Source organism: Gopherus evgoodei, chromosome 4 (assembly GCF_007399415.2).
Source record: "Gopherus evgoodei ecotype Sinaloan lineage chromosome 4, rGopEvg1_v1.p, whole genome shotgun sequence".
NCBI classification, from domain to species: Eukaryota; Metazoa; Chordata; order Testudines; family Testudinidae; genus Gopherus; species Gopherus evgoodei.
The window spans coordinates 1,329,653-1,352,493 of NC_044325.1; the positions used below are offsets into that span (position 1 = coordinate 1,329,653).

At 45.3% G+C, this 22,841-nt stretch overlaps 1 protein-coding gene across 11 annotated transcripts in view; it reads left to right on the top strand.

Moving 5' to 3' along the window:
- LRFN5 (leucine rich repeat and fibronectin type III domain containing 5) overlaps positions 1-22,841 on the top strand; it is a 162,901-nt gene that overhangs the window by 103,207 nt on the left and 36,853 nt on the right. For 7 of the 11 annotated variants that reach the window (XM_030562762.1, XM_030562764.1, XM_030562763.1 and 4 more), the window contains exons 2-3: positions 9,419-9,702; positions 21,528-21,736. The exons of the other annotated variants lie outside the window; for them this stretch is intronic. The gene's annotated coding sequence lies outside the window, so the exon portion shown is untranslated. The remainder of the gene's footprint in view (positions 1-9,418; positions 9,703-21,527; positions 21,737-22,841) is intronic. 11 annotated transcript variants of the gene reach the window in all.

Consider the following 22,841-nt stretch of genomic DNA (forward strand, 5'->3'; position numbering starts at 1 on the left):
TCCACTTAGTCATCACATGTTGGCTGCTGTTAGAAGTGAGATACTGGATTACATGGCCCAGTGATCTGATCTTGTATAGCAAATCCTGTTTTCCCAGGTTACTAATCTCAATGAGCATCAGTCACCATTACTGCAGTCAGAGGAGTAGGCTGATGCTGTCAGGCTGTGGTGATGCAAATCAGGATGATTTCCTCCCTCCACAATCTGTTCTGCTCTTTCAGAGTAAGCTCTGCTTTTCAGCTGATAAATCAGGGGTGCATAGTGTCAAAGCAGAGCCAAATGTTTGATTGGGGTGATCACATGGAAGATACCTCACCATGGCTGTAGCATCTTGATAATGCATCTTCTCCCTCTTCTCTCTGGCTTATGTGCCTAGTGCGGCCGGTACAAGTGACAAAGACTTGTATTGTCAGCACTGTGGTGCTGGGTAGCTCCCTTGGGGAGAGGTAATTGATGAGGAATACTCTGTCCCAGAGGGATGCTGGGAGGATAAAGGTTTGGGGTCAGAAAGAGGCTTGGATCAGCACTTATATATACGGACCAGTTCAAGCAGCCCAATCACAGACTCTGAGTTAGTCACACAAGGAGTCAAATGGGGGCACCATACTCTCTTCTTCTGAATTCCTCGATCCCTGCGGAGCCCTCCCTCGCTGAGATGGGAGGCAGGTCCCAGTATTGCCCTTCTCACTGACCGGGAGTCCGTGTTACCAGCATGCCGGGCGAGCCAGGTCTAAGCTCCCAGAGCCAGCAGGCCAGGGTGGCTGGAAGTGAGTGTGAAAACAAGGGGGATGCTGCAGGAGCCCACAAGGGGATGAGTGGAACTGGAGGTGTTGGGTGTGTGGTCTCTGTTCAAGGAAGTACCTGGTGCTGGAAAGTGAAGACTGAGTTTTATACACAGAATTCATGTAGGTCTCCCAGCATGCAGGGTCCCACCCCTGTCTGCTCCTGCCCTATGCCCACAGTTCAGGTAGGCTTCCCTGAACCAGTTTGCGCTAAATATCAACCTTTCCTGAGCTCTGCCAGTCTCCCAAGCCACAGAGCACAGGGGCCAGTTCAGGTACCACCCACCCCGCTTTGTGCTGATGGAACCAGGCCCAGGCCTGCAGCTCTTCTCTCTCTCTGGTAATAGCACCTCAAGGCACGTAGCACCTCATGGAAGCCTCACCAGCTGCAAGGCTTTCCAGGCACATACCTCACACCAGGGAGGCCCCGTAGCATTCAGCAGGGACAGCAACAACCCACCCATATCTCCCGGTGCTCAAACTCCTGCTGGTCAGGGAAGGGCAGGGGCTCTCTGGAGGAAGGTTCCTGCAGCCACAGAGAGTGGGGGGAGCCCCCTGTTGCTGTTGGGGAAGCCTCCTCTCAACAGTCAGCCACATCAGGTCCTCCGAAACCCTCATAGCATCCCGTTCAGGGCGCTCTGCCTACAGGCCACGGCTGGGAGTGATATTCTGACTCCCATGTTGTCGTTCTCTCTCCTGTGGCTTGAGGGGGTGGACACTGAGTTGGGAAGATTGCAAAGGAGAGGCACAGCTGGGCGTGGGAGGGTGTGGGGTGTGTGGCCCAAGACTGCAGCCCAGCGATGCTCCAGTAAGTTGCTCCCTGGCTCGTGCCCCATGCTGCCGCAGTGTCTGCCCTCTTGTAAACGCTCTATGTCATGTGATTCTGACTGGCAAGACACTGTTGTAATGTGGGGCATAATGGCTAATGTGGAAAATGTCTTGGGGATCTGAGGTGAGAACTGGGCCAGCTTCTGTCCTGACGCACTCTGATGAAAACCAGGCCAGAACTCAGCTTACTCACGGCATTTAAATCCTGAGCCTTAACTGTGCATTCATTAAGCTGCATTAGGGGGGCATTTTCCTTGGTTTACAGCGAGCGAGAGAGAAGTTACTGGCCTCACCAAGCCAGTTTGCCTCTTAGTAGTACAAACAGCTCGGGATCACTGGACAAAACACACACTCTTGTTCGCTCTTCAGAATGAATAACACAGCTGCACACCAGCGCCCAGAACCTGTTTTCCTTCCTTGTGTTCCCCAACAAGGTGCTTTGCCAGCCAGGCTGGGGGGTAACGAAGGAGTGAATGAGAGTCAGGGAAGTGCTAGCACTGCTCAGAGCGCATTGCCACAGGGAAGGGGGGGAAGTTGTGGTTTATCTTCCCCATATGGCATAGGTCATAAATATTTGTGTATCTGTCAGTAAAAAACCCAGCAGTTCTGCCTTGGGTAATATCATCAAAGTGAGGCTCACCGCACATTGAGCACATGTGTGTGTGTGCGCGTGTGCGTGTATGTGTGTGTATGTTTTGGGTTACACAAAATTAGCAGACAAAAGATACACAAATAGCAGGGGTTTAAACTTGCAAATTACATTGAGGATTACAAATAGATTAGGGAAATTTAGTTTCTCATGAAGCAGATGAACCATGAAAAGAGAAATCAACTGCTACAACACCACAACCCCTTCTGCTCTGACACATCTTCTCCCAGATAGAGTGACAGCTGCGATGTGGGGAAGGGATGCTCAGAGGTAATAGGCTGCCATTAGAACAATCCAATATAGAGCCCTCTTCTTAACCTGTTGCCTAAGAAGGTGTCCTGACAAGACACCCAAAATCTGCGTTAGAAACTCTCAGGCTGGGTTCATGGAGCGTGTTTATGGCAATGCATTAGTGTAGTCTCTATAACAACTGTGAATGAAAAACCAAGAAGTGCTCTTGAGCATATGCCCAGTCCCACTGGTGCAGTGGTTGGCAGGCAGGGTACCAGAGTCCTTCCCCATCAAGAAGCAGGAGGTGGGAAGTGAACCAGCCAACTCCCCCTGAGGAGGAAGAAGCTGGCCAGGTTGCTGCCCAGTGGGCAGTCTAAGGTGAGCGTGGAAAGATCCTCTTGGCTCTTACAAGGTGGCTGCAGTTAAGGGTGGTTGGATGTGAGAGAGAACGAGTGAGCTAGCGCCTGTGGTGGTGAGATGGCTGAAACAGCATGGGAGAGCCAGGTATATGTATTGTGTTCCATAATGAAACCAAAGAATACTGTCAAAGGCTTAGCCATTGCAGGGACAAGTCCCCTTCTTCATAAGAGTTAGACATGAGTGTAACTAACTTGGCTTTGGTGGAGTTAGTGCTGATTTGCACCAGTGTAAATGAGAGTAGAATCAGCACCTGGTTTGAAACTATTCATAGATTCACAGATCAGAAGGGATCATTGGGATCATCTGGTTTGACCTCCTGCATAGCACAGGCCAGATAATTCCACCTGGAGACTCCTGCTTCCAGCCCAGGCTTGTGCTTGTGTCAGAGAAGATCATTTTCGATGACCTGCAGTCTTGACTGAGAAACTTCAAGTTATGGCAAATCCACCACGTGGTTTGGACAGCTTTTCCAGTGCTTAATTAGCCTCGCTGTTAAAAATGTGTATCTTATTTCTGTTCTGAGCTTCAACCTCAGCTCTCACCAGCAGGCTCCTTTTTCTGCCCTTTTCTCCTAGAATCAAGGACCCTCCAGTATCAGAAATCCCTTCCCCATGAATGTTCTTATGGACCACAGTCATGTCACCTCTACCCTTCTCTTGGATAAACTGAGTCAATTGTGCTTCTTTAGTCTCTTACTCTAAAGCCTGGTTTCCAGACCTCAGGTCATTCTAGTAGCTCTTTTATGAACCTCTTCTAGTCTGTCAATGTCCTTGTGAAGTGTGAACCCCGGAACTTCATACAGTATTTGGTAACGTCTCACTACTGTCCCCTATATGGAGGTAATACCTTCCCGATGACACGAGCAAGTTTAAAATTATTATTGGGATTCATTCCATTGTGGGGGGAGGGTGTGTAACAAGTGGGAAAAATCAGGACCCGGGGAGGCAATGGTTGCCTACATAAGACAAAGTCTCTAATCTAGGGGTGTCTGGTCACCTAACCCAGTGTGTGGCCGATGATCTGCATGAAAGTGGGTTATAGCAGGAGAGCTGTGATTTGGCAGCCAGCTCTCAATGCAGCTGGCTTTGTGATTGCTGCTATGTCATCTAGCCATGGGTTCCATACAGCTGGGTCCTGCAGGAATGCATCTGTGTCTCATCGATATGCATCTTCTTCTGTTGTTGCTGTGGAAGGAAGCTGTCATACAAGATCACTGTTGAAGAAGGAGAGGCATCTCTGGGGCCGGTACTTTGCAGGGCTTTGAAAATCAATGCACTGACCTTGAAATGGATTCTGTAATCAGCCAGTGCAGGGAGTGGTGAATGGGGAGCTGATGCCTTCCTCAGGCCATCGGGTTTCCTTCCCCAGGGTAGGGATTGCAAGACTTGATGCTGTGGGTTGTAGATGTAAGGACCATTGTGGGCAGATCAGGGTCCAGTAGGACCAGGAGTGACTCCCTGGTTAGACGCAGGAGGCAGGTTGTGCGTTATAACCTTGTCCTCCCAGTCCTGTGGATAGCTTCATTTTCCTTGTGAAGCTTTATCTCGGTGCTGTGAAACGGCTTTTCCATGATCATGTACACTCATAAATCATTTCCTTGTGATTGCCTTGAAACGTGGAGAAAACTAATGTTTAAGTGAAACATCTAAATTAGTTTTAGATGAGCTACATGAGTTGAAACAATAAAGCCTAGAAAGTGAGCAAAAGTTACTGTTCCATTCAAAATAATACGTAAATACATTGAAAGGCTCATTTTGTGAGAGCAAGTGCATAATTCTAATGCCGTGCGCACATCTGAAAATGAAAACGTAGGCAACGCTTGAGCAGGTCAGTTAAAAATGTGTGCTGTGTTTGTGTGGCCTGAAATTTGCTAGCAACCATCTCAATCCATGTATCTTATTTAATTAGGAGACTTAAAAGACTCATAGACTCTAGGACTGGAAGGGACCTCGAGAGGTCATCAAGTCCAATCCCCTGCACTCCCGGCAGGACCAAATACTGTCTAGACCATCCCTGATAGACATTTATGTAACCTACTCTTAAATATCTCCAGAGATGGAGATTCCACAACTTCCCTAGGCAATCTATTCCAGTGTTTAACTACCCTGACAGTTAGGAACTTTTTCCTAATGTCCAACCTAAATCTCCCTTACTGCAGTTAAAGCCCATTGCTTCTTGTTCTATCATTGGAGGCTAAGGTGAACAAGTTTTCTCCCTCCTCCTGATGACACCCTTTTAGATACCTGAAAACTGCTATCATGTCCCCTCTCAGTCTTCTCTTTTCCAAACTAAACAAACCCAATTCCTTCAGCCTTCCTTCATAGGTCATGTTCTCAAGACCTTTAATCATTCTTGTTGCTCTTCTCTGGACCCTCTCCAATTTCTCCACATCTTTCTTGAAATGCGGTGCCCAGAACTGGACACAATACTCCAATTGAGGCCTAACCAGAGAATAAAATAAAATATATTGGTTCGTAGACCACCTGTTTACAGCACTAATTAAGGTATCACCGACTTCTCCCTTTCTCCTTGCAGCAGCTCTGAACTGAAATTTAATGTATGGATGTGCTTTAACGTATAAGTGCTCCATGTCACTGTGAGACCATAGCCAGCCACAACACAGGAGAGAGAAATCTAGTCATCAAGTGATCTGTCCCTTGTGGCCCATTCCCAGCTTCTGGCAAACTGAGATGAGGTACACCATCCTTGCCCATCCTGGCTAATAGCCAATGTTGATAAATGCAAAGCAGCACACATTAAAGGGTAAAATTTTAAACTACTCATACACTTTACAGGATACTAAATTCACTGTATCAACTCAAGAAAGGTCTCACCGTAGACAGGTCAATGAAAATCTCTGCTCGGCGTGTAGCTGCAGTCAAAACAAACAAACACAATGTTAAATTCCATTATGAATGGGATAGTTAACAATATGGTGAATATTACTGTTTTATATAAATCAGTGGTGCAGCCTGATCTGGAATACTGTGTGCAATACTCATCATCCCCCCATCTGAAATGCGAGAGTTCAGAAGTAGAGGAAGTCAGAGAACGACAGCAAGAATGATCAAGGACCTGGAAAAACTATTACATTAAGGAAGATTTAAAAGTTTGAGATTCAGAGTAGCAGCCGTGTTAGTCTGTATCTGCAAAAAGAACAGTAGTACTTGTGGCACCTTAGAGACTAACAAATTTATTTGAGCATAAGCTTTCGTGAGCTACAGCCCAGTTCATCAGATGCATAGAATGGAACATATAGTAAGAAATATATATACATACAGAGAACATGAAAAGGTGGAAGTAGCCATACCAACTGTAAGAGGCTAATTAATTAAGAGGAGCTATTATCAGTGGGAGAAAAAAAAACTTTTGTTGTTATAATCAAGATGACACATTTTATACAGTTGACAAGAAGTTAACATGGGGAATAGAGTCAATATGTGTAATGACCCAGCCACTCCCAGTCTCTATTCAAACCCAGGTTAATGGTATCTAGTTTTCATATTAATTCAAGCTCAGCAGTTTCTCGTTAGAGTCTGTTTTGAAGCTTTTCTGTTGCAAAATTGTCACCTTTAAGTCTGTTACTGAGTGACCAGAGAGGTTGAAGTGTTCTGCTACCGGTGTTTTAATGTTATGATTCCTCATGTCAGATTTGTGTCCATTTATTTTTTTGCATAGAAACTGTCCAGCTTGGCCAATGTACATGGCAGAAATGAATCAAAGAGCTACAGCAAGTCAGAAGGACAATTGTAGTCCAGCTTCCTCATCTTATAAATCAGTAAAGAAGATGATCAATTTCAGCTGAGATAAGGGCAGGAGGGGAAAGACATGGCCTAGTGTTGTGGGATGGTGTTGGGGGTTTACATGTGCTGAGCTGATATTCAAGAGCTGCGATATGAATGCTGTGGCCTTACTTGTTTCTGTTGTTCAGAGAGGACTATAGTACCACCTCTGCGATCTATTAGAATGCAGTCGCTGTATGTAGAAACAAATTCCCAGACTGGCTCACACCCGAGGTCCATTTGATCCAGGATCTTTTTTCTGACTTGTCCAGTATCTGATACCGCAGAGCAAGGTGCAGGAAACCCCACAGCTGCCCCACAGAAAGTTCCCAGCTGACCTCCAGCAGTTACAGGGCAGCTCAGGCCCTGGAGCAGGGGGGTTTGCAGCCCTTACAAATGCTCATTTGTTTTTTTATCTTTTCTTAAGATTTACTAGTCTGGTCTGGTTGTTTCTGTTCCGATCTAAATGCCTATTCTTTTTCTGAACTGTAATTCAGATCTGCCAGACAAACGGTCCAAAGGTATTCTCATCTCAGTGTTGCTAGCACTCTCACTCACTCACTCATTTTCACTGGGCTGGGGAGGGTCCCTGTTTGACTGTGTGTTCCCATGGAAAACCGGACACATGGCAACCCTAATCCACGTGAATGCAGAGATGCCATCTACGGTTTGTATCCTGACCTGCTTGGCACTTTGTCCCGCTGTGTTTCATTATAACCATCTGTACGGCGCAACCCTAACCTAAAACACATGATATATCAAGGTCGCCTGCAAGAGAAGTGGTGGGAGTAGGGCAGACACAGAGAGATGAGAATTGGTTGCCTGATATGCCACTGACTCGTTAGAGCTTCCTTTAGAAACATAGACCTTCAGTCTTCAGATTTATTCATTCATAGTTAGTGATGTTACTGCATTAGCCTGAAGTAGTTAATTACCATATTCTGAGAACCAGAGTTCTGAGACACCACTCCCAGTGGCATTAAGAGCTGCACAGTGAACGGGGACCATGCCCCCTCAAGGCTGTATTCAGTGTGTGGCAATAAGACAGGACACACAATTGCCTTTGTCTTTGTCTGAGCAGGGAGAAGATTATGCTTCATGCCCGGCTTTCTGGGTCTGATCTCTAGGACAATCTCACTGAGCCCAATTTATGGAACGTGATGATACAGCAGTCTCTGTCTGGAACATGCACCTGCTCTGTGCCCCTAAATTACGAGTTTTGCATTCTCAGAGCCTTTGGAGTCCTGTGCTCAGCCCCCGCGATCCCATATGACACACTTCTGAGTAACTTGCCCCAACAAGAGCTGATCAGACAGAATAAACCAAATCAAGAGTGCTAAGATACAGGGCAAAACAAATCCACTAGGGATGGTGCTCATGGATGAATTAACTCCTGCTGTATCTTTCTAGCATCTTGTGTCCCCGTGTGCAGAAATAAATGACATTTCATTAGAACTGCAGCAAGCTGTGTGATGGGTCTCTGTAGTCTGGCTGACTAAGCCTTCCTAGTCTGCACTCCTCCCCTTCTGGACCGCAGCAGAGCTGTTCTTAATTCATTATACTTGAAAGAGAGCTGATAGGCAGGAGAGGAGCCAGGGCCCATCGGAAGTAACCCAGCCCTCTGAGATCCTGCGAAGGCTGCTAGAGTGGGTGGGAAGCCCTTCTGCAGGAGGCTTCTGTTCCTGTGGCTCCATTGCTCCAGATGAGGAAGGGGGAGAGCTCCTCAGTCCTTGCAGTACGGGGCTCTGGACTGGCTAGCCTGATGCAGAGCTGGACTGCGAGGCTGGGAAGTTGCTCACACCACTCTTTCATCCATGCAGCACGATCCAGTTACATTCTGCACTTGGGAACAGGCACGCAGCTACCGCCGAAACGGAGATAAACCCTTTACGAGTCCAGCAGCCCCATTAACTTTAACTGTCATGTATTCCTCTTCTTTCCTCGGCCTTATCTCTTCTCATTCTCGATGCTGCCTTCCTCTCCACGCTTGTATTCACCAGTGTGGATGTCCTCACTGACTGTTTGCGACTCTGGTTTTGTGACTTAGCTTTTCATGCCCCTTCTGCTGTTGTTTTCCTTATTCCTTCTCTGCAAATGCCAGTTAATTGGCTGCCATGGAGGGTGCTGTGGGAGGGAGAAAAGCTGCTCTGAAAAAATTGCATTTGTTTTCTGAGGTTCTTTGAGGTTTATAGGAGGTGTTGGTAGCAATGTTCCCAGGAGCCGAATGCTCCTGCACACTGCAGCAGCCTGCTCTTTACAGAGCCTCCGTGATGGCACTGCGGGTCCCTATTCTCTGGACCCAGTGTGATCCAGATTATTCATTTTGTAAATTATTCACAGGGAGCTGCTGTGGCTCCCATCAGCCGCCCATGAGCACAGGGGATGGAAAGGAATAACCTGGGCTGGTTTGAGGAGTAGCGTGGGGGGGCAGGGTGAGCTTCCTTCTGCATCTGCCTGTGGGCCTGGGTGCCTTCCTAACGGGCCCTCCTCTGTGCTTCAGGGATATTCAGCAGAGCCTGCTGTCACAGAGCCTTAGTGGCCACATTACCCTTCAAATTCTGTCCTCAGTGTGTGCCTCACCCTACCCCCTCTCCTGCCATCCAGCCACAAACACCCTCCACACACAGCCTGAGGCCTGGCTTCCTTGGGTCTTGCCATGGGGGGACGAAGCCACAAGATGTCTGGCTTCAACATTCACCTCAGAAAGGGCTTATTTTTCTCCGCAGGATCATCACTTTCCTGCCGGTCCTGTCACACGGCTGCTCCCCTCCACCTGAGACCTAGCCCTGATCCCCCCAGCCCACACGGAACAACTGGCCCATGGAACACATCAGGGACAAAGAGAAGCCTGGGCCGGCTCCTCACAGCCCCTGTTGCCCGGGGCAAGGGGTAACGGCTTTGGTTCATTGCTGTGTGAAAGTCCCACTCGGACCTTAACCCTGCACCTGCTGCATCTGGAAGATAATGGAGCAAGTGATTAAGGAAATCATCGGCAAACACTTGGAAGGTGGTAAGGTGATAAGGAATAGCCAGCCTGGATTTGTAAAGAACAAATCATGTCAAACCAATCTGATGGCTTTCTTTGATAGGATAACGAGTCTTGTGGATAAGGGAGAAGCGGTAGATGTGGTATACCTAGATTTTAGTAAGGCATTTGATACGGTGTCGCATGATATTCTTATCAATAAACTACGCAAATATGACTTAGATGTGGCTACTATAAGGTGGGTGTATAACTGGCTGGATAACCGTACTCAGAGAGTAGTTATTAATGGTTTCCAATCCTGCTGGAAAGGTATAAAAAGGGGGGTTCCGCAGGGGTCTGTTTTGGGACCAGCTCTGTTCAATATCTTCATCAACAACTTAGATGTTGGCATAGAAAGTTTGCGTATTAAGTTTGCAGATGATACCAAACTGGGATGGATTGCAACTGCTTTGGAGGACAAGGTCATAATTCAAAATGATCTGGACAAATTGGAGAAATGGTCTGAGGTAAACAGGATGGAGTTTAACAAAAACAAATGCAAAGTGCTCTACTTAGGAAGGAACAATCAGTTTCACACATACAGAATGGGAAGAGACTGTGTAGGAAGGAGTATGGCAGAAAGGGATCTAGGGGTTATAGTGGACCACAAGCTAAATATGAGTCAACAGTGTGATGCTGTTGCAAAAAAAGCAAACGTGATTCTGGGATGCATTAACAGGTGTGTTGTGAGCAAGACATGAGAAGTCATTCTTCTGCTCTACTCTGCACTGGTCAGGCCTCAGCTAGAGTGTTTTGTCCAGTTCTGGGCACCGTATTTGAAGAAAGATGTGGAGAAATTGGAGAGGGTCCAGAGAAGAGCAACAAGAATGATTAAAGGTCTTGAGAACATGACCTATGAAGGAAGGCTGAAGGAATTGGGTTTGTTTAGTTTGGAAAAGAGAAGACTGAGAGGGGACCTGATAGCAGTTTTCAGGTATCTAAAAGGGTGTCATCAGGAGGAGGGAGAAAACTTGTTCACCTTAGCCTCCAATGATAGAACAAGAAGCAATGGGCTTAAACTGCAGCAAGGGAGATTTAGGTTGGACATTAGGAAAAAGTTCCTAACTGTCAAGGTGGTTAAACCCTGGAATAAATTGCCTAGGGAAGTTGTGGAATCTCCATCTCTGGAGATATTTTAGAGTAGGTTAGATAAATGCCTATCAGGGATGGTCTAGACAGTATTTGGCAGGGGACTGGACTCAATGACCTCTCGAGGTCCCTTCCAGTCCTAGAGTCTATGAATCTATGAGCTTTGCAGGCACATCTAGGGGCTCAGCTCTGCCCTTTCCCTGTTTCACTGAACGCTAGCCCCTCCAGTGGGTCAGGAGTGGGGTGAAGCTTATTGTCCCTGCATTGCTGACCCAGTTCTGCAAGCGTGTGTGTGCACAGGTGTTCATGTGTGTGTGTGCGCGTGTGTGCGCATGTACGCGCGTGTACGTATGTGTGTGTGTGCACACGTGTGTGTGTTTGTGGAGATAACAGGCTCTGCCTCCACCCCCAGAGTGTTTGTGTCTGTGTGTTTCGGGGGGGGAGGGGTTAACAGGCTTTGCCTCCACGCCCAGTGTGTATGTGTCTGTTTGTGTCAGGGAGGGGGATAACAAGCTCTGCCTCCACCCCCAGAGTGTGTGTGAGGGGCGGGAGGGATAACAGTCTCTGCCCCCCACCCCCACCCCCCAGCCCAGTGAGCACTGCACGCCCCTGGGGAATAGGGCAGGCCTAGGTTGACCATCTTTTTAAAAGACAAAAGCAGGACACATGCAGGAGCCCCAGCTGCTGTGTGGCCCCACCCCTGCTCCTACTCTTCCTTACAAGTCCCACCCCTTCCCCTCTTCCCCTGAGCCCCCACCCCCCGCTTGGCCTCTGCCCCTGTTTCCCCACCGAGGTGGAGGGTCCAGGATTCCCCATAGCAGCCTGATCTCTCTGGGCAGCTCTTACTACTGCCTAGCTCTGGCTTCTGGCCTGGCCTGGGGGGGAGGCTTTGACAAGGAGGGACTAAGGCCCATCTCAGCCCTCTCCCCCCCCCGGGAAGAGGCTGGTGCTGTCCGTGGAATCTGGGACAAATACCATCCCGGAGTCATTCAGCCCAGGACTGTGACTTGAGCACTGCATTTCGGAACTGTCCCGCCCATTCAGGACAGGTGTCACCCTCGGAAGGTCATTGGGCATCATGGCGATCTTGTGAGCACGTCTCTGCCCCCTGAGCACGAGAGTCACAGTCAGACATTGCTGTTCCATGGGCCGTGTGGCCAGGGGTGGGGTTAGCTCCCTGAGCCCTCCCGTGCCCCACACACCTCTGTAGAATCTAGGTGCAAACTAGCCCTGAAAACTAGCTTCCGAGGTATGGCTCGGAGCATTGCTACTGGGAGGCAGATGGCTCTTGGGTCACGGGTTTGTATCTGACACCAACCCGCTATTACCAGCTAGCCGGGGGTTGGGGTCTGTCTGTGTGGAGTCCATTGCTGGTGTCAATCCGTTTCCATGTCACAGAGCCCTGTCCCACCTGGCACTAGTGGGCTGCATGGCTGGCAGGCCCTGCAGAGGCAGTGGTCTGAATGGGTCTTGCATGTGCCTTCTCACATAGACAGGGGTTCCCTCCTGAGCAGATGTTAGTCAGACACAGCTCTCTGCACAGCGGCTGCCCGGCTGGCATGGTGTCTGCTGGGCTCCACCGAGGCCCAGTGCCGGACTAACAGCCCAACTCCGCAAAGCATTTCACCACCTGGTGAAACCTCATTCACTTCAATGGGACTTCAACTTCCAACCTGCTTAAAAGTCCAAAAGTGCTCAGGTGTTTGGCAAACCCGGGCTTCAGCATTCACCGTGTTCCATTCTGGAATATTCAAACCAGATGCAATAGCCCATAATAAGCACTGCAGTAACCGTCGCCACTCTGGATGGCTTTTCTAGTCTGTCTCATGTTGTTGATGTTGGACTGTGAGCTCCCTGGGACCAGAGCTGCTTTGTCTCATAGCTTTGTGCGGTGGCTAGCGCACCATTGGGTGCCGTGAAGTGAACAATAGTACATTGTCAGACTGCAGCAGTGTGTAGACTTTGTTACGGTCCTTATTGATGTTTGTCCTGTTTCTAGCTATAGTTTTAATTCATTATTATCATTCATCTTAATGTTGCTAGTTTAGATCTAGATATTGAAAGAAATTTCTGTCTCATGAGCTGCTTTCAAATGCATTTTTTTTGTTTTGTTTTGTTTTGAATGTGCATCATTTGTGGCACTAAGGTTGTAGTAACATGAGAATCGCTACATTGGAACAGACCATTAGACAGACTGCCTCATTATCCTGCCTCCAGCAATGGCTTATACTTCATTATTTACCACAGGATCTAACCCCCCATCATGAACCTGATCAGCTGTGCTTTCGGCAGCTGTGACAAGGGGCACACATAAACAGGGATGCCCTGAAGCATGAGAATTTTATCTCTTGTAACTTTTTAATTCAGTTAAGGTTGACTTGAGCGTTGTTCTATTCATGTCTCTGTGTTAAAAATCTTGTTAAGTAGTTGGCCTCAATAATATACATTGTAGTGATGAAAAGTTCATGGCATATTCTGCCTATATTAAAAAAAAGAGCAAGCTATATCATTGCAACTCAACACCAGTTCTTATGCATACTCAAATTACCTTGGGTATAATTATTTCTCTTTCAAACAAAAAGATTTTAGTAAGCTCTGTAGTATACTGAGCACAAAGAGTCTGAGTCAGAAACTGTTGAAACTTCTGCCTTTGTATCTGAATCTGAAATACACAGTGTGAAGTGCATACAATGCCAGTACGCAGGATCATAATCTAATATGGATTGAAATGAGTTCAGAAGCAGTTACTAAACATCAAGATACCTGTGCCTGTGCAAAATGTGTGTACTGCAAATGTGATGGACAATCCTGATAGCACAAAATGTCTATGAAGATGAGATTAAAAAGTAACTTTAGAGTTTTTCATATGACAGCCCTAAAGATTCATGTAGCCACTCAGCAGAGCCTATTAATATGTGTTACTACTACTAAAATATGAGATTCAGTTATGTCTCATAGAATCATAGATTTGAAGGCCAGAAAGGACCATTGTGATCATCTAGTCTGACTTTCTTCATAGCACAGGCCAGAGAAATTCCCCAAAATAATGCCTACAGCAGAGCTTTCAGAAAAATATCCAGTCTTGATTTAAACATTGACTGTGATGGAGAGTCCACTACAACCCTTGGAAAATTGTTCCATTAGTCAATTACTTTCACCATTAAAAATGTGTGCCTTATGTTCAATTTGAATTTGACTAGCTTCAACGTCCAGCTGTTGGATTGTGTCACACCTTCCTCTGTTGGATTGTTCCCCATGTAGGTAATTGTAGACTGTAATCAAGTCATTCCTTAACCTCCTCTTTGTTAAGCTAAATAGATTGCTCTCCTTCAGTCTTACAAAGCATGTTTTCTAATCCTTCCTCATTCTCATGGCTCTTCTCTGAACCCTCTCCAATTTATCAATATCCTTCTTGAACAGGACACTGTATTCTAGCAGCAGTTGCACCAGTGCCAAATACAGAGGTAAAATAACCTCTCTGCTCCTACTCAAGAATCCACTGTTTATACATCCCACGACTGCACTAATTCTTTTGGTCACAGTGTCACACTGGGAGATCATGTTCAGCTGATTATCCATCACAACCCCCAAATCTTTGTCAGTCATTTTATCCATAGTGTCTTCCATTTGGTAAACATGGTTTACATTCTTTGTTCCTAGACTACATTTAGATGTATTAAAATGCATATTGTTTGCTTATATCCAGTTTACCAAGAGATCCAGATCACTTTGTATCAATTACTGGCCCTTTTCATTATTTAATACTCCCTTCATGTTTTTTTAATCATCTATAAATTTTATCACTGATGATTTTGTGTTTTCTTCCAGGTCATTGATAAAAATGTGAAATTGCACAGGGCCAAGAACTGAACTCTGTAGAACCTCTCCCCCGGCCCCCAACAGACTTGGTCAATGATAGTTCTTTGTTTACAGTTACATTTTGAGACCTATCAGTTAGCCAGTTTTTAAATCCATTTAATGTGCACGATGGTAATGTTATATCATTCTAGTTTGTTGATCAAAATATGCAGCACCACAGCAAATGCTATACAAAAGTCTAAATGTATTATATCAACAATGTTAACTTTATCAACCAAACTTGAAATCTCATAAAGAAAGATATCAAGTTAGTTTCACAGTTTCTATTTTCCATAAACCCATATTGATTTGCATTAATTACATTATCTTCGTTTAGTTCACTATTAACTGAGTCCCATACCAGCCGCTCCATTATCTTGCCCAGGATCGATGTCAGGCTGACAGCCTGTAAATTACCTGCATCATCCAGTTTACCTTTTTTAAAAATTGGCACAACATTAGGTCTTCTGGAACTACCCCAGCGTTCCAAGACATTGAAAAACAACATAAACAGTCCAGTCAGCTCCTCTGCCAGCTCTGTTAAAACTCTTGGATGCAAATTATCTGGACCTGCTGATTTTTAAATGTCTGACTTTAATAACATCTGGGTTACAGCCTCCAGAGTACCAGTGGAACGGATATAGTGTTATCATCACCATATGATGAGACTGCATCATCTGTTTTATCCCCAGTTACAGAACAGAAATATTTAGTGAATGTCTCTTCCTTTTCTGTGTTACTGTTGATATTTATACCATCTCTATCTTCTAACAGACCGTTATTATAGTCAAGATTTTTTTTTCATAATGTATTTTAAAAAAAAAAAATTTATCTTGTCCTTGATTCTTCTGGCCATAGATTTCTCCTTGTGTCCATTGGTTTCTCTTTTCAGTTTTCTACAGTTCTTAACTTCTGATTTATATTCATTACTATTTCCCCTTTCTTCCATTTGTTATATTTATTTATTTATTTATTTCAGGGCTGCTTTCACCTCTCATCTAAATTAGGTCACTTTTTTACCAGCACAGCCTCCTTCCTTGGAGTTGTGGCTTTAGGGGCATCTAGTAAGGTGCTCTTAAATGATTCCCAACGATTGTTCACATTTCTCTGATTAAATTATTCCTCCCAGCTGATTTGGCTCATACTTGTTTTCATCTTTGGGACACTGGCCCTGTTAAAGCACCAGGATATGTACTACTGGTCTGGCCTTTATTCTGCTTGCACATATAAATGTAGTCAAGGCATGATCACTTGTACCCAAACTAATGTTAACTTTCACTTCTGTGATCAGTTCCTCTTCACCTGGTAGAATAAAGTCTAATATAGAACTTCTCTGCGTTGGCTGCAGTGCTTTCTGAGTTAGGAACTGTCATGTGTAATGTTTAGAAATTCCAAACTTGTTATTACTGGCAGGGTGACATCTGATCATATGTCACTTAAGTTGAAGTCCCCAATTATCACATATAGATAGATGTAATGAGGCAGTCATACTGTTCCCTAGTGTGATTTGGGGGTCTCTAGCAGCCACCAACTAATACCCCATCTTGTGTTTTATCTGTTAGGATAGAGATCCATAAGCATTCAGGATCACTTTCTTCTGAGTTATCAGTGACTCAGAAACAGAAAATGCCATTTTTTTTCACATACGGTGTCATTCTTTCCTCCCCTTTTGCCCACTCATTGCTTCCTAAATAGATTATAACCATTGACTTCACCATTCCAATATTGTGAATCATCCCACCAGGTTTCAGTAATGCTAACTAGATTCAATTTATGCTAATTTATGCTAATAAACATTTCCTTTTCCTCTTTTTGCTAGCTAAGCTCCTACCATTGGCATATAGGCAATTCAGGAATTTCTTCTGTTCATGTTCTTTTGTTTCTTGATTAGTTTTTTTCTCAACATCTTGAATTTGTGCTAAGTGCTCATATCTTCCCTCTTTTTACCTTTTCCTTTTGCTATTAGTTTAAGCCACTCCTGACAACTGAAGCCAGTCTGTTCGCAAGGATATTGGTCTCTCTTCTACTGAGTCGAGGCCATCCAAACTATCCAGCTCCCTCTCCCTACAGGAGGTGGACCAGAGTTCCACAAAACTCAAATCCTCCACTCTACACCACTTCTCTAGCTAGCAGTTCACTTCCAGAATTTTCTGCCTGAGTCCTTCCTTTGCTCATGGGACAGGAAGGATCTCAGAGAAGATTGCTTGGACATTCTTCTTCTTCAGCATGCTTCTGAGTTCCCTGAAGTCATCTGCTATCTGCAAGATATCTCACAACACAGTGTCATTGGTACCGATGTGAACCATCACCAGTTTATCCAAGCCCATAGACTTCAAATCCTATCCAATCTTAGAGTGATGTTTTATGCCATGCCTCTGGGAAGTCAGCACACTGTCCTCTTGTCTGCCGGTCCCCCTGAGAATATGCTTTCTCTTCTTCTAGGTATTGAATCTCCAGCAAGAATCATATGTTTTCCATGGATGGTTGGAGAATTCTTTGTGGGTAATCGTGGTTTTCCTACAGGTTTGGCCAAGCTGCCATCCACACATATTCCCTTGGACTTTCTGAATATTGAGAGATATCTCCAAAGTTTCCATAATGAGAACCTGGTGTTGATTTGAAAGTTCTAGTTATGTGTCTCAAATCCTTTTGTATAGCTTAGGTCAGATTCTGATACGGTGTGAATCAGTGTGGTGCAGGAGACCTCAGTGGATCTCAGCCAGCTTATGTCAGCTGGTGATCTGGGCACTTGGTTCTAATTTTAACTGTTGAAAGTTGCTTTTGTTCCTCTTGCCACAAAACACCCTGCCTGTCAAAAACAGCCAGGCCTAGTGCAAACATTAGCAACAACAACTCTTTAAAAGTGGTTTAGCTTCAGCTGTGATTTGTTTCTTAGGTTCTGATTCTGCAAAACACGTAACCACATGCTTCAGTACCACTGACTTTGATTAAAGAAGTGAGGCCTGAGATTGCCCATGTTAAATAATGGTCGCGTTAAAGGCCTCATTTCCATTACAAAAATAAGCTTATTTAGCTGACCCTGTTTTAGCCTGGTTTGAGGATGTCTTGCCTGGTCAGTGCAGAATGGATAAAAACACATGGGAGTCAACTTGGTCCAGAGATTAGAACACAGGACCAGCAGGCAAGAGACCGGAATTCTGTTCCAGCACCGCAGTTAACCTGGGTGACCACAGGCTAGTCACTTATCACTTTGTTTCCATTCCACGTCTGCAACATGGCGAAAACAGTCAACCTAAGGTACCTTCGTGGGTCTGCGATAAGAGTTAATGAAATTAGTGCAGCAGCAGCACCACTTTCTGGGCTCCCTGTCGTCAGTGCTATAGAAGGGTGAGGTATACTTGTCATAAACAGATAGCTAAGGGTTAATGTTCTTTTACCTGCAAAGGGCTAACACCAGTAACCTGAAACACCTGACCAGAGGACCAATCAGGAAACAAGACTTTTTCAAATCTGGGTGGAGGGAAGTTTGTGTGTGAGTTCCTTGTTCTTTGTCTTGTGTCTGACCCTCTCGGCTCTGAGAGTGATTTTTCTATCTCCAGCTTTCTAATCTTCTGTTTCCAAGTTGTAAGTACAAAGATAGTAAGACAATAGGTTTATATTGTTTCTTTTGTATTTACATGTGTGTAGTTACTGGAATGTGTTAAATTGTATTCATTTTGGATAAGGCTGTTTATTCATTTTTTTCTTTTAAGCAAATGACCCTGTATTTGTCACCTTAATACAGAGAGACCATTTTTATGTCCTTTTCTTTCTTTTTTATATAAAGCTTTCTTTTTAAGACCTGTTGGAGTTTTTCTTTAGTGGGGACTCCAGGGAATTGAGTCTGCAGCTCACCAGGGAATTGGTGGGAGGAAGAAGTCAGGGGGAAAATCTCTTTATGTTAGATTTACTAAGCCTGACTTTGCATACCCTCTGGGTGAGGGGGGAAGAGAGATTAGCTCTCGGTACTTCTGTTTTCCAGGACTTGAAGCAGGGAGGGTGGAATCCCTTTGTTCAGATTCACGGAGCTTGCTTCTGTGTATCTCTCCAGGAACCCAGGGAGGGAACACCTGGAGGGGAAGGGGGGAAGGGAAATGGTTTATTCCCCTTTGTTGTGAGACTCAAGGCATCTGAGTCTGGGGGTCCCCCAGGGAAGGTTTTGGGGAGACCACAGTGCACCAGGCACTGTATAGATCCCTGGCTGGTGGCAGCTTTACCAGGTCCAAGCTGGTAACTAAGCTTGGAGGTTTTCATGCTAACACCCATATTTTGGACGCTAAGGTCCAAATCTGTGAAAAATGTTATGACAATACTATCATCATCATCATCATCATCATCATCATCATCATCATCATCATCATCATCATCATCACTGCATGGGCCCAAGCAGGCTTTGAAGTACATCTCCCTGGTGAGTAGAGTTCAGACCCTGTTGGATGAGTGGGGTGCAGGAGACAACCATTGTTTATTGCTACTCTTCAGCCAGAGACGGATTCCTGTGAGGTGTGTTAGCAGGGCAGCAGCTCATTGATTGACACTGCCATGGCTACCTGGCTACCTTGTGTTGCCGTTCATAGCAGCTTGTACACCCAGTCCCACTGGCCACTTGAGCAACACATGCAGCTGCTTTGCATCAGCAGAGCAGCATGAAGTATCCAGAGCATGTCAGTGAATGTGGCCCTTCAGGATGCCCCTACACACTGATCTCGCCCCAGCACGGAAGGGAGGGGCACTATTCCTTTCCCCTTTCCCTTCACACCGCAGGGGATCCTGTGTGGGGCCAGGCATCCAGGAGCGGGGATGGAGATGGGGCTAAGTGAAAAATACACCCTCCATCCCCCAGCCCTCAGACTGAATTAGCTCTTCGCAGTCCCCCTTTGTGCACTGGGGTTTCTCTCTAGGGGGTGAGGGTGCTGGGAGCAGCTGGAAGTGCAGATTCATCGTCATCATGAATGGATGCAAGAGCCCCAGGGCCAGTGCACAGGCACACAACCATCCCATGGACGGCACCGGCCTACCACAGAGTGTAGATCATTGGCTCTGCCGGTGGGATGCCATGCTGCTTTTGGTGAGGAGCGCAAACTTCTGCTCAAAGAATCTAACTGAAAGTCCCCCAGGAAAGCCCACAAAATTACCCCCTCCTGCCCTCCCTTCCGAGTGGAGGGAGTGCCCCGGCCTTTCCTTTGGTCTCTTCTACCCATTTGTGAAGCCTTGATGATCATGACTTCTCTCAAGGACTGGAGGAGCAGGAGATGTGCTCAACAGCCCTCTGACTTGACCTTTGTGCTCACAGAAAATATTTGAATCAGATGTGATAGCAGCAGCCACTAGAGTTTGTTGTGTTTCATTCCTACCAAAAACTTGCTTCCATGGTGAGTCTCCAACGGAGGGAGACCCTCCTTGTGCTCAGAATCACATCAGCTACCTGAAATGTTCTCTGTAAAGAAGTTGGGCTTGTTTTGTTAATTTTCTAGGTTAGCTTCTAATGAGCTGCTTTCCCTTTGATGCCTAGGTTCATAGATTCATAGATTCTAGGACTGGAAGGGACCTCGAGAGGTCATCGAGTCCAGTCCCCTGCCCTCACGGCAGGACCAAATACTGTCTAGACCATCCCAGATAGACATTTATCTAACCTACTCTTAAATATCTCCAGAGATGGAGATTCCACAACCTCCCTAGGCAATTTATTCCAGTGTTTAACTACCCTGACAGTTAGGAACTTTTTCCTAATGTCCAACCTAAATCTCCCTTGCTGCAGTTTAAGCCCATTGCCTCTTGTTCTATCATTGGAGGCTAAGGTGAACAAGTTTTCTCCTTCCACCTGATGACACCCTTTTAGGTACCTGAAAATTGCTATCATGTCCCCTCTCAGTCTTCTCTTTTCCCAACTAAAGAAACCCAATTCTTTCAGCCTTCCTTCATAGGTCATGTTATCACGACCTTTAATCATTCTTGTTGCTCTTCTCTGGACCCTCTCTAATTTCTCCACATCTTTCTTGAAATGCGGTGCCCAGAACTGGACACAATACTCCAGTTGAGGCCTAACCAGTGCAGAGTAGAGCAGAAGAATGACTTCTCGTGTCTTGTTTACAACACACCTTTTAATGCATCCCAGAATCACGTTTGCTTTTTTTGCAACAGTATCACACTGTTGACTCATATTTAGCTTGAGGTTCGCTATGACTCCTAGATCTCTTTCTGCCATACTCCTTCCTAGACAGTCTCTTCCCATTCTGTATGTGTGAAACTGATTGTTCCTTCCTAAGTGGAGCACTTTGCATTTGTCTTTATTGAACTTCATCTGGTTTACCTCAGACCATTTCTCCAATTTGTCCAGAACATTTTGAATTTTGACGCTGTCCTCCAAAGATTCCCTCAGTTGTGATGCACAAAATGAAAATGCGTTAAACTTCTCCACACAGAGACATGGCAGCTGCTGCCACATCAGGTGAAATGAATTTGTTCTGATAAAAGATGGGGAGAGGGAGGAAAGGTAATACTAGAGATAGGCAGCACAGTGAATAAGAGCATTACTTCTCTGTGATGTTCATGATATTTCATTCCGCTGCTCACTGAATTAATTCCAGATTATAATTTCAATTTAATTAGCTCTTCACATGACCTCAGTTTGTTATTAGGGCAGCAGCTAGTCATTCATTTCTATAGCACGCTGCTTATAGGGAACCCTTTGGTCCATGCTGAGACGGAGCCACAGCTTAACCACCTCAGCGCCAAAGTCACCTGACTCCATGGACACTATCTCAACCACTATTAGGTTTTAGGGGGGATTTGCATTTTGCATTTTGCAATTTGCATTTTAGCCGTAAAAAATGACAGCAGTTTCCCTTGGTCTCTGTTCACAGAATGCACTGCGAAGTACCGTGTGGCATAGCCTTGCCCTACGACGTGGACGTGGCAGAGTTCGCTGAGCTGAGGGTGGTTACTCATTGTCTAACACCTTAATTGTTATTTTTAATGTTAAAACATTTAAGCAAAAGTGGCATTTAACCCTAAGAATGAGCGACAGCACAGGAAACCAGAACCACAGAGATGGTGAAGATGAGTCTTTCAGGTAGGGTGACTGGACAGCAAGTGTGAAAAATTGGGACGGGGTGGGGGGTAATAGGAGCCTATATAAGTTTCCCATTGCCATAGGTGAAGCAAGCACCTTCCACGAACACTGAGAGGGAAGAGTATGAAGAACTGTTCATCAGTTAAGAATCTGGATATTCTGACATGTTGTACTTGGAATATAAATGTTCTTTCTCACAGTGGAGAGTTCCTTCATCAGGCTTGGGGCTGCTTCCTATAAGAATACATCCTTGTGTCTTTATTTCTATCAGCGTATCCAGATAATTTGCATCCAAGAGTTTTAAAAGAATGGGCTCGGGAGCACTGGTATAGTTCCAGAAAACTGGAAGAAAACTAATGTGCTAATATTTTAAAAGAGCAAAGGGATAACTCAGGTAATTATAGGCAGTGAGCCTGACATCTATCCTGAGCAAGATTATCAAGTTGCTGATACTCAGTGATTACTCAATGAGGCAAGGAAAACAATAACAGAAAATGTGGAAATGACAGACGTGCTTAATGACTTCTTTGTTTTGGTTTTCACCAAAGGGGTTAGTAGCAATTGGACAGCTAACATAGTGAATGCCAGTGAAAATGAGGCTAAAATATGGAGGGAGGGAGAATCAAGTTAAAATTACTTAGAAAAGTTAGGCATCCTCAAGTCACCAGAACCTGATGAAATCCATCCTAGAATACTCAAGGAGCTGACTGAGGAGATATCTGAGCCATTAGCAATTATCTCTGAAAAGTCATGGAAGATGGGAGAGATTACAGAGGACAGGAAAAGGGCAAATATAGTGCCCATCTACAAAAAGGGAAATACGGATAACCTAGGAAATAACAGACCAGTCAGCTCACCTTCAGCATTCAGAAAAATAATGGAGAAACTAATTAAGCAATCAGTTTGCAGAGACCTAGAAGATAATAAGATGATAAGTAACAGTCAGCATGTATTTGTCAAGAACAAATTGTGTCAAACCAACCCAATAGCTTTCTTGGACAGGGTAACAAGCCTTGTGGATGGGGGGAAGCAGTAGATGTGATATATCTTGACTTTAGTACGGCTTTTGACACTGTGTCGCATAGCCTTCGTATTAAAAAAAAAA